Source organism: Henckelia pumila, chromosome 1 (genome assembly GCF_033568475.1).
Source record: "Henckelia pumila isolate YLH828 chromosome 1, ASM3356847v2, whole genome shotgun sequence".
NCBI classification, from domain to species: Eukaryota; Viridiplantae; Streptophyta; class Magnoliopsida; order Lamiales; family Gesneriaceae; genus Henckelia; species Henckelia pumila.
In genome coordinates, this window is record NC_133120.1 from 22,474,595 (window position 1) to 22,486,640 (window position 12,046).

Below are 12,046 nucleotides of genomic sequence, written 5' to 3' on the forward strand. Positions count from 1 at the left end.
TACTAAGCATAAGTCAATTGTGCGATAGAGGTTATGAAGTCAAATTCACTCCCCAACACTGCACTATATCACTCACGACTGACAAATCCATAAATTTCAAAGGATATAGAAGTGAAAATGTTTACAAGGTTTCTTTAAACAATTTATCTTTATCAAATATTAAAAGCCTTGTATCCTTGAATGTTGATGACAACATTCTTTGGCATAGATGACTAGGTCATGTTGGTCCTAGTACCATAGAAAAACTTTTTAAACTTTATTTAGTTGTTGGTATGCCAAAACTCAATTTAAAATTAGATTTTGTTTGTGATGCATGTCAACTTGGCAAACATACAAGAGAATCTTTTAAAAGCAAAAATTTTGTATCTACTTCTATGCCCCTTGAACTTCTTCACCTAGATCTATGTGGTCCATCGAGGAACTCTATCCTAGGAGGAAAGTTTTATGCATTTGTCATTGTGGATGATTTTTCACGTTACACGTGGACATTGTTTTTAGCCCACAAAAATGATGCCTTTGATTTTTTTAAAACTTTTGTCAAACGAGTTGAAAATGAGAAAAAACTTTCAATAAAGCAGATCCGTAGTGACCACGGAACTGAATTTTAAAATGAGAGTTTCTCAAACTTTTGTGAAGAGAAAGGCATCGGTCACAATTTTTCTTGTCCTAGGACTCCTCAACAAAACGGGGTCGTTGAGAGGAAAAATAGAACACTTGTGGAGATTGCGAGGACCATGATATGTGAGCATTCTCTACCAAAATATTTTTGGGCTGAAGCAATTAACACTGCTTGTTACATCATTAATCGTGTATCAATAAGGCCAATTCTCAAGAAAACTCCATATGAATTATGGAGAGGGAGAAAGCCTAACATTTCTTACTTTCAAGCATTCGGATCAAAATGCTACATACACAATAATGGTAAGGACAACCTTGGAAAATTTGATGCCAAATCCGACAAAGGTATCTTTCTCAGATATTCTACCACAAGGCTTTTAGAGTTTTTAATAAACGTACTTTACTTGTTGAAGAATCTATGCATGTGATTTTTGATGAATCTATGTCTACTATTGATCGCACTAACATTGATGATGTAGAATTACTCGAAGAAGAGTTGGCCTCCTCAAGTCTAAATGATCTAAATGTTTCTGTTGAGGAAACATCACTTCCGAAGGATTGGACGCTTCACAAAGAACATCCTATGGATCTTATCATTGGAAGTCCTTCGAAGGGATTAACTACTCGATCCTCTCTTAATAATATTTGTAATCATCTTGCCTTTGTTTCGCATGTTGAACCTAAATGCATAGATGATGCTTTATTAGATGATGCATGGATAATTGCGATGCAAGATGAGTTGAATGAGTTTAAACGCAATGATGTTTGGTTTCTTGTTCCTAGGCCGCATGATAGATCTATCATTGGTACTAAATGGGTGTTTAGGAATAAACTTGACGAGCATGGCACTATCACTAGAAATAAAGCTAGGCTTGTTGCTAAAGGATATAGTCAAGAAGAAGGCATAGATTATGATGAAACTTATGCGCCTGTTGCTAGACTAGAATCTATTCGCATGCTACTTGCTTTTGCTTGCTCTAGAAATTTTAAGTTATTTCAAATGGATGTCAAAAGTGCCTTTCTTAATGGTGAATTGAAAGAAGAGGTTTATATTGAGCAACCTGATGGCTTTGTTGATCTTTCTTTACCTGATCATGTGTATAGACTAAACAAAGCTTTGTATGGTTTGAAACAAGCTCCTCGAGCTTGGTATGAAAAACTATCAACTTTCCTTATTTCAAATGATTTTTCAAGAGGAAATATTGATATTACTTTGTTTACCAAACATGACAAAGATGATTTATTAATTGTGCAAATTTATGTTGATGACATAATTTTTGGTTCTACTAATGAAACTCTTTGTCAAGAATTCTCTAAGTTGATGCAGGAACACTTCGAGATGAGTATGATGGGGGAACTTAACTATTTCCTCGGATTACAAATCAAACAGTGCAAGGATGGGTTCTTTGTGAACCAAAGCAAATACATCAAGGAGATTCTAAAGAAGTTTGGAATGGAGAACACAAAATCATCATCTACACCGATGAGCACAGCAATCAGACTCGACAAGGATGAAAATGGTAAAACTGTAGATCAATCTTCCTTTCGTAGTATGATTGGCTCCTTATTATATGCTACTGCTAGTAGACCGGACATTATGTTTAGTGTTTGCTTGTGTGCACGATTTCAATCATGTCCAAAAGAATCACATTTGTTCGCCTTAAAACATATTTTCAAATATCTTTCAAATACTCCAAATCTCGGCTTGTGGTATTCGAAAAATTCTTTCTTTGATTTAAAAGCTTATTGCGATGCCGACTTTGGTGGATATAAGGTGAACCGAAAAAGCACTACTGGAACTTGTTTCTTTTTAGGAAACTGTTTAGTTTCTTGGTTTTCCAAAAAGCAAAACTGTGTTGCGTTATCAACGACCGAAGCCGAATATATGGCTGCCGGTAGTTGTTGTGCGCAAATTCTTTGGATGAAGCATCAATTGCTCGACTATGGTGTATCTTTTTCAAAAATCCCTATTTTCTGTGACAACACAAGCGCCATATGTCTTACAAAGAATCCGATTCAACATTCGCGCACCAAACATATTGACATTCGTCATCATTTTATTCGTGACCACATCGAACGAAATGAAGTTGAACTTCAATATGTTGACACGTCAAATCAAATTGTCGATATTTTTACAAAACCACTAGATGAAAATACTTTTATTCGTTTGCGTGGTGAACTTGGCATGATTGAGTTGTAATCACTTGTAGGCATAACTTAAATTTAATGTCATATTAAGGAGGAGCTTAATATTAAATTCGAGCAAATTAATTTTGGATAATACAAATCAATTGTATTTATTCAAAATTAAGAAGCTCACATTTTTATGTGAATTATTTGCTTAAATGCTAAATAAAATAAATTTTAAAGAGTCGAAATCATGCTTTCTTCCTAAGGCAGATCGGAACCACCGATCCAGATCGGAACTTCCGATCTGTATCCCGCCATTTTTCAACTTGCGCGGTAAATTTTCCCTCCAAGATGAGGATCGGAACCACCGATCACAATCAGAAAGTCCGATCCCCATCTGATCCGTCTTTTCAAATTACTTTTCACCGCCTTATCATTAATTACCACCTCAGGATCGGAACGTCCTGAAAGAGTGGGTGCCCGGTGAGCCAACTTGTGGCTAAGGGCTTTGATGACTCTTTGTATAAACAATCTTTTGTTTAATATAATTTACACTTTTATTAATGACAATGACTTTATCTTTCTTCATATTGTTATATTGTGATATACTATTGTTGTTTTGATAAAGACCTTGAATATACTATAGTGTATGTAAGATGTGGTAGCACATGGGGATGGCTATCATGAAACACATCTTATAGTCACTGTATATTCTAAACTGTTCCTAGTCGATTGAGCCGTCCGATAATAAGGATAAGGATCGCTCGAGTTTGAGACTAGCATTTGCGATGCAGAGTACCACATTTCATTGGTAAGGAACATAGAGATGTTCAAAGCATGCAAATGGATATTCATACGATGAATGATCGAACTACCCTATCCGGACTTTCCAAGTGGTTATCACTTATAGAGTGGATAAAGTCCGCGGTTTTGGTTGTACACCATTAGTCCTTACTACTTGAAACATCATTGAGACTCTATATGCTAGTACTGTGCTTTGACTCGTTTACCGACTCTATTGGGGTCATCAGGTGTCGGGATTGGGTACAGTTAGAACACATATAGGAGTCGATGCTTTGTTGTCAAGGATTCACCACATACTTGCGAGTGTGGATATCCTATGCGATCTGAGGAGATATTAGTGTGACGAATCTCTGGCCAGAGTACATGATGTGGTTTAAGAAATGGTTTCTTAGTAGCACATGCAATGTCACTATTTGATCTTCAAGATGTATTGCATAGTTATCGAATCTCGAACGACTCTCGATTTACCAATGGTTGTTGATTCGATCGGGATATATGGATGAAGGGACCGTACTGTACGCTAACCAAAATCTATTGGTTCTTGCAGGCACTATCAGTGATACCTAGGGAATCATGGGGCGATGTTGCTAGGCGCTCTTACCATGATTCGATGGGCAAGTCGGAAATTGTTGTTCCGAGTCACAAGGAGTTGTGAGCCCACGGCTAGCTGTATCCCTGAACCATTGAGGGTCACACAGAGTAATGGATTTTTAATCCCCGTTGAGATAGTTAAATTTAAAGAGTTAAATTTAATGAACAAAGAAGTTGGACTTCTTATTTAAGAGTAGAGGAGTAAGATTTCCTAAAATGACATAGGGATGGGCATTTTTGGAAATCACTGAATTCGGATTCAGAAAAATTTATCTTGACTTTAAAAGGTGCAGAAATGGTTTCTGTGCACATTGGTGAAATCGGTTTATCAATCGGAGTCATGATGAATTTTATATTAATTTCTGAACATGCGGGCTTTGCTTGTCGGGCTTGAACTTATGACTAATGGGCCCTAAGCTGTTAGCGGCCTACATTATAAATAAGTTATTGCAGTACAGAAATTACACACAACAGGTCACAAATTTTCGAAAAAACCTAGTATTTTTCTCTGACAGTGGCCGCCCCCCTCCCCTCTGCTCGGAAAATCCAGTCTGTGAATTTTGAATTACAGTCTGGTTTAACGGATCAAATTTGTTAATTCTCTTCGTAGAAACTTCTGATAGATTTTCTAGTGCAATCTATCAGAGGGATTAATTATCCGTTCGTGGACCTGATTGAAGAACAGTTCGTCCATCAGTTCCAGGGATATACAACAAGAGCAGAGCAATCTGTTGGTGTCCATAATCTCGATTCGAGATTGGAGGTAAAAATTTATAATTGTTATTTAATTTTTACACACACAATTTAATCGTTAGGTTTTGATACCCATTATGGAATCGTTCCATATAAAAATTTTAAACTTCCGCTGCACCGGGTATCATTTCTGATTGATCTGATTGCCGCGTTCTCCAACAGTGGTATCAGAGCCAGGTTGCTCAGATCAAGCGATTAAATTAATCGATTGTACAAAAATTTTTAAGCCTCGGTTTTTGAAACAAAATATATATTTTAAAATAAAATTTTTTTTTTTCGGGCAAAACCCGGGCAGCGATTGGATCGCTGCCCGGGGAGGGGGGGGAAGCGATCGTCGCTGCCCGGCCCGAGCCCCTTTGGGGCGCGGGCAGCCCGGGAGTGTCCCGGGCGGCCCGCGAAAAATTATTTTTAATTTTTAAATTAAAATTTTAATATGTTAAAATTCTATTTTTGGTCCGATCGAAAATTGTTTTTGATTGGTCCACGAGGCGTCGGATCGAATTGTTCGTGTCCGAAAATTTTAAAATTGATTTTTGGATAAATTTGAATTTTTGGAAAATTTAAATATTTTATCCGTTAAATTAAATTTTGAAATTAATTATTTTTGGTACAATTGATGATAACATATGATCTTATGGATATATTGAGTAAAATATGATTTTATGTATAAAATTGGATTTTATAGATAAAATATGATTTTCTTTGATAGAAAGATAAAATATGATTTTGTATATAAAATAAGATTTTATATATGGAATATGATTTTATCCTTTTAAATTTAAATTGTCATTGCATGTTATCCAATAAATTAATTTTGAATTAAATGTTATTGGATAAGGATGATCGATTGCCATGACCAATTTTATAGGTGTATGTTAGGAATTTAAATTTGTTTTTATTGTTGTTGGATTTATTAATGGGCCTGGTTTATGGCCCAATATGAATTGTCATATGTAATAAAAGTGGGTTTGGTTTATGGCCCGTTCCCACCCCTTAAAAATGTATCCCCTACTTGTCATTGTTATTTATTGTAAATACATTAGATTTAGTGGGAGATGAAGATTTGAAGACGGAGGTGGGCCCAGCAGACAATAAAGACAGAAGAAATGTAAATTGGAAGCACAATGTAATAGGATTGCATTGCATACTGCATATTACCTAGGATTGGACTAAGACTCGTGATTGGCAACCACGGGTCGATTAGAAATGGAATCGATCATCCTATATAATATGTGATATTATTGTTGTATGCATGTTTTAGACAAAATTGTGTGAATCCGGCAAGCATACAAAAATTTTAAAAATGATGAGACAAATTTTCAAAATTAAAATCCATCATTTTAAATATGATTTAAAATTGATATCAAGATAAATAAAGGAAATTTAAAATTGTTTAAATGTTCCTACCTTCCATCAACGATCAATGTATGAGATGCTAACCGCGGATACGGTTCGGCTCATATTATTGGGGGGGGCCCGTTCGTCGAAAAGCTGTATATTGGATCGACACAGGTTGTAAGTTGGGTGGAACTCCCATGGGATCGGCTCATATTATTGGGGGATCCACATGGAGACCGTCCATCACAACTTAATATTGATGGGTCATCTTGACATGTCACAATAAACGGCGTCATATTATTGGGCCCTTATTGGACATGAGGTAAAAACGTGGAGGTTGCTTTCAAAGCAATTGGGCTCTACCTTTTGAAAATTATGGTTGGCTGATATTATTCGGGACCATAGTTTGTCAATTGGACTCCATGTTCTCACTAAGGAAAACAGTTTCCCGTTTTCACTAGAGGGTAGTGAAATCGTTAAAATAGTGGGAGTGAGATTCATAAAATAAATTTTGTCTATTTTATGTCTTAGTAAATTAATTAAACAATCATCGATAATTGTCTGTTTCATCTCAGTATATCATTATGATGAATCTTCGTAATCCACATGTTTTAATTCTCCAACAAAACAAACTTACTGGCGCAAACAATACGGAATGGTTCCATAAGTTAAGATTGTCCTGAGTTCGAAAAAGATTTTCTAAGTGTTAGAAAAGGCTTCTCCGAAAATAGCCCCGGCTGATGTAACTGCCGAAAGGTTGGCCGAACTAGAGAAATGGTTGGACCATGATCTCAAGGCCAAATGTTACATGCAAAATTGGACAAGTCTAAACAAGTTTGCCATCACTGCAAGAAACCCGGTCATTGGAAACGTAACTGCAAGGAATACCTCGAGCAGTTGCGAACTGCAAAGAGTATGTTTTACATTAAAATAAATGTTTTTCTTAATACTACTTCTTGGGTATTGGATACCAGATGTAGATCTCATATTTGCAATGAGTTGCAAATGATGACAAGAAGTAATAGGCTAAGGATGGGTGAGACCCAGTCAAGGCTTGGGAATGGTTCCAGAGATAAATCCAAAGCTATAGGAGACATTTATTTTTGCAGAACGGTTTTAAGTTACTTTTGAGAGATGTTTTATTTGTTCCAGATTTGATTAAAAACATTATTTCTGTTTCTATGCTTGATAGAGATGGTTATTCTTGCAATTTTGTGAATGGGATTTGCAATATTTACAAGAATGAATGTTTGATTGGAAATGGACAACTTGAAAACGATCTATATAACTTAAAATTAAAAGACGTTCCAATAAATTATGTTGATAAACCGGCAACAACAAACAAAAGGAAAATCGATAGTCAAAACCCGGCAAACCTTTGGCACGCTAGGCTAGGTCATATTTCCTCAAAGAGGATGAACAAGCTAGTGGGAGAGGGCATGTTTGATATGTCTGATATTAACTCTCTACCTACTTGTGAATCCTGCTTGAAAGGAAAAATGACTAAATCTCCTTTTAAGGGGAAACCTGAGCGTAGTCAAAATCTGTTGGATTTGATCCATACAGACGTTTGTGGTCCATTTAGAATTGGTACTCAATATGGCCACACCTACTTCATTACCTTTACTGATGATTATTCTAGGTATGGGTATTTATATTTAATGAAATATAAGTCTGAAGCATTTGAAAAGTTCAAAGAATTCAAGGCTGAAGTAGAAAACAAGCTAGGTAAAAGTATTAAAGCACTTCGATCGGATCGAGGTGGAGAATACTTAAGTACCGAGTTTTTGGACTATCTAAAAGAGAATGAGATTCTCTCTCAGTGGACTCCTCCTATGACACCACAACTGAATGGTGTATCGGAGCGTCGTAATCGAACTTTGTTGGACATGGTTCGATCCATGATGAGCTTCACTGAACTTCCACCTTCGTTTTGGGGCTATGCGCTTGAAACGGCGGTATTGTTGTTGAACAACGTCCACACTAAAGCAGTGGACAAAACACCATACGAGTTATGGAATGGCAAAGCTCCTAAGTATTCGTACTTGAGGATTTGGGGATGTCCTGCTTACGTGAAGCAGACAGTGGGAGATAAGTTGGATAGTCGATCCACCTTATGTTATTTTGTAGGGTATCCGAAGAATTCAATCGGATATTATTTCTATTATCCTGCTGAAACAAAAGTGTTTGTTTCAAGAAATGCCACCTTCTTGGAGAAGGAGTTCTTATTGGATAAGAAAGGCGAGATGATGGAACTCGAAGAAATTCGAGAAGAACCCGAAATACAAAATAACGATCCTACACCTCAGGAACCATTGATAGAAATGCCTGTACCTAGAAGATCCGAGAGCACTTCTAGACCTCCTATTCGATATGGTCTTCTTCTTGAAGGGGATCAAGATGAACCCGATGTTGGATGTGATCCAAGAAACTTCAAGGAAGCAATTTCTGATGCGGATTCAAATTTATGGCTTGAAGCTATGCAGTCGGAAATAGATTCAATGCATACAAACCAAGTTTTGTCTTTAGTAGATCTCCCGATGGAATTGTTCCAATAGGGTGTAAATGGATCTAAAAGAGAAAGCTTGGGCCTGATGGTAAGGTATTGACCTACAAGGCGCGATTGGTGGCGAAAGGTTATACTCAAAGACAAGGAGTTGACTATGATGAAACCTTTTCACCAGTTGCAATGTTCAAGTTCATAAGAATCCTTATTGCCATAGCTGCTTGGTATGACTATGAGATATGGCAAATGGATGTGAAGACTGCTTTTCTTAATGGAGACATTAAGGAAGAAATCTATATGAAGCAGCCTGAGGGGTACACATCCATGGGAAGCGAGCATAAGGTATGCAAGCTTTAGAGATCAATTTATGGTCTAAAACAAGCATCAAGAAGTTGGAACCAGAAATTTGATGAAACAATAAAGGATTTTGGTTTCATCAAGAACCCGAAGGAACCATGCATGTATAAGAAAGTAGTTAAGGATGCTGTGACATTCTTAGTACTTTATGTTGATGACATCCTACTCATTGGGAATGACGTAGGGATGTTGCAGTCAACAAAGATATGGTTATCAGGTAGATTCTCGATGAAGGATTTGGGTGAGGCATCCTATATTCTAGGGATACAGATCTATAGAGATAGATCTAAGAGAATGATAGGACTCACTCAATCAACCTACATCGACACCATATTGAAACGGTTTTCAATGGATGGGTCCAAGAGAGGACATCTACCCATGTGTCATGGAGTTTCTCTATCCAGGTCTATGTGTCCCAAGACTGATGAAGAGATAGAGAAAATGACACATGTACCATATGCGTCAGCCATAGGTAGTATCATGTATGGGATGATATCTACCAGACCGAATGTAGCATTTGCTCTGAGTGTCACGAGCAGATATCAAGCTAATCCCGGTCAAATGCATTGGAAAGCCGTGAAGGACATTCTTAAGTACTTATGAAGGACTAAGAATATGTTCATGGTATATGGAGGAAGAGAACTAAAATTGGAAGGCTATACCGACTCTAGCTTCCAAAGTGACGTGGATGACTCGAAGTCAACCTCTGGATTTGTGTTCATGCTCAATGGTGGTGCTGTCTCTTGGAAGAGTTCCAAGCAGGACACCACAGCGGATTCCACCACTGAGGCAGAATACATTGCAGCATCAGCTGCTGCTAAAGAGGCCGTTTGGATGAGGAATTTCGTCCAAGAGTTGGGCGTTATTCCGGAAGTTGTTGGTCCAGTCCCGGTGTACTGTGACAACACGAGTGCCGTTGCTCAGGCAAAGGAACCAAGGTCTCATCAAAGATCCAAACACGTACTGAGGAAATACCACATCATCCGGGAGATTGTGGAAAGAGGAGACATCACTGTCGAAAGAGTGGCCTCTGCAGACAATATCGCTGATCCACTTACTAAGCCCTTGCCAGGACCATTATTTGACAAACATCGCGAAGCAATGGGTCTACGTAGTATGACTAGTGGGCTATAGGACAAGTGGGAGATTGAAAGAATGGGTGCCCGGTGAGCCAACTTGTGGCTAAGGGCTTTGATGACTCTTTGTATAAACAATCTTTTGTTTAATATAATTTACACTTTTATTAATGGCAATGACTTTATCTTTCTTCATATTGTTATATTGTGATATACTATTGTTGTTTTGATAAAGACCTTGAATATACTATAGTGTATGTAAGATGTGGTAGCACATGGGGATGGCTATCATGAAACACATCTTATAGTCACTGTATATTCTAAACTGTTCCTAGTCGATTGAGCCGTCCGATAATAAGGATAAGGATCGCTCGAGTTTGAGACTAGCATTTGCGATGCAGAGTACCACGTTTCATTGGTAAGGAACATAGAGATGTTCAAAGCATGCAAATGGATATTCATACGATGAATGATCGAACTACCCTATCCGGACTTTCCAAGTGGTTATCACTTATCGAGTGGATAAAGTCCGCGGTTTTGGTTGTACACCATTAGTCCTTACTACTTGAAACATCATTGAGACTCTATATGCTAGTACTGTGATTTGACTCGTTTACCGACTCTATTGGGGTCATTAGGTGTCGGGATTGGGTACAGTTACAACACATATAGGAGTCGATGCTTTGTTGTCAAGGATTCACCACATACTTGCGAGTGTGGATATCCTATGCGATCTGAGGAGATACTAGTGTGACGAATCTCTGGCCAGAGTACATGATGTGGTTTAAGAAATGGTTTCTTAGTAGCACATGCGATGTCACTATTTGATCTTCAAGATGTATTGCATAGTTATCGAATCTCGAACGACTCTCGATTTACCAATGGTTGTTGATTCGATCGGGATATATGGATGAAGGGACCGTACTGTACGCTAACCAAAATCTATTGGTTCTTGCAGGCACTATCAGTGATACCTAGGGAATCATGGGGCGATGTTGCTAGGCGCTCTTACCATGATTCGATGGGCAAGTCGGAAATTGTTGTTCCGAGTCACAAGGAGTTGTGAGCCCACGGCTAGTTGTATCCCTGAACCATTGAGGGTCACACAGAGTAATGGATTTTTAATCCCCGTTGAGATAGTTAAATTTAAAGAGTTAAATTTAATGAACAAAGAAGTTGGACTTCTTATTTAAGAGTAGAGGAGTAAGATTTCCTAAAATGACATAGGGATGGGCATTTTTGGAAATCACTGAATTCGGATTCAGAAAAATTTATCTTGACTTTAAAAGGTGCAGAAATGGTTTCTGTGCACATTGGTGAAATCGGTTTATCAATCGGAGTCATGATGAATTTTATATTAATTTTTGAACATGCGGGTTTTGCTTGTCGGGCTTGAACTTATGACTAATGGGCCCTAAGCTGTTAGCGGCCTACATTATAAATAAGTTATTGCAGTACAGAAATTACACACAACAGGTCACAAATTTTCGAAAAAACCTAGTATTTTTCTCTGACAGTGGCCGCCCCCCTCCCCTCTGCTCGGAAAATCCAGTCTGTGAATTTTGAATTACAGTCTGGTTTAACGGATCAAATTTGTTAATTCTCTTCGTAGAAACTTCTGATAGATTTTCTAGTACAATCTATCAGAGGGATTAATTATCCGTTCGTGGACCTGATTGAAGAACAGTTCGTCCATCAGTTCCAGGGATATACAACAAGAGCAGAGCAATCTATTGGTGTCCATAATCTCGATTCGAGATTGGAGGTAAAAATTTATAATTGTTATTTAATTTTTACACACACAATTTAATCGTTAAGTTTTGATACCCATTATGGAATCGTTCCATATAAAAATTTTAAACTTCCGCTGCAC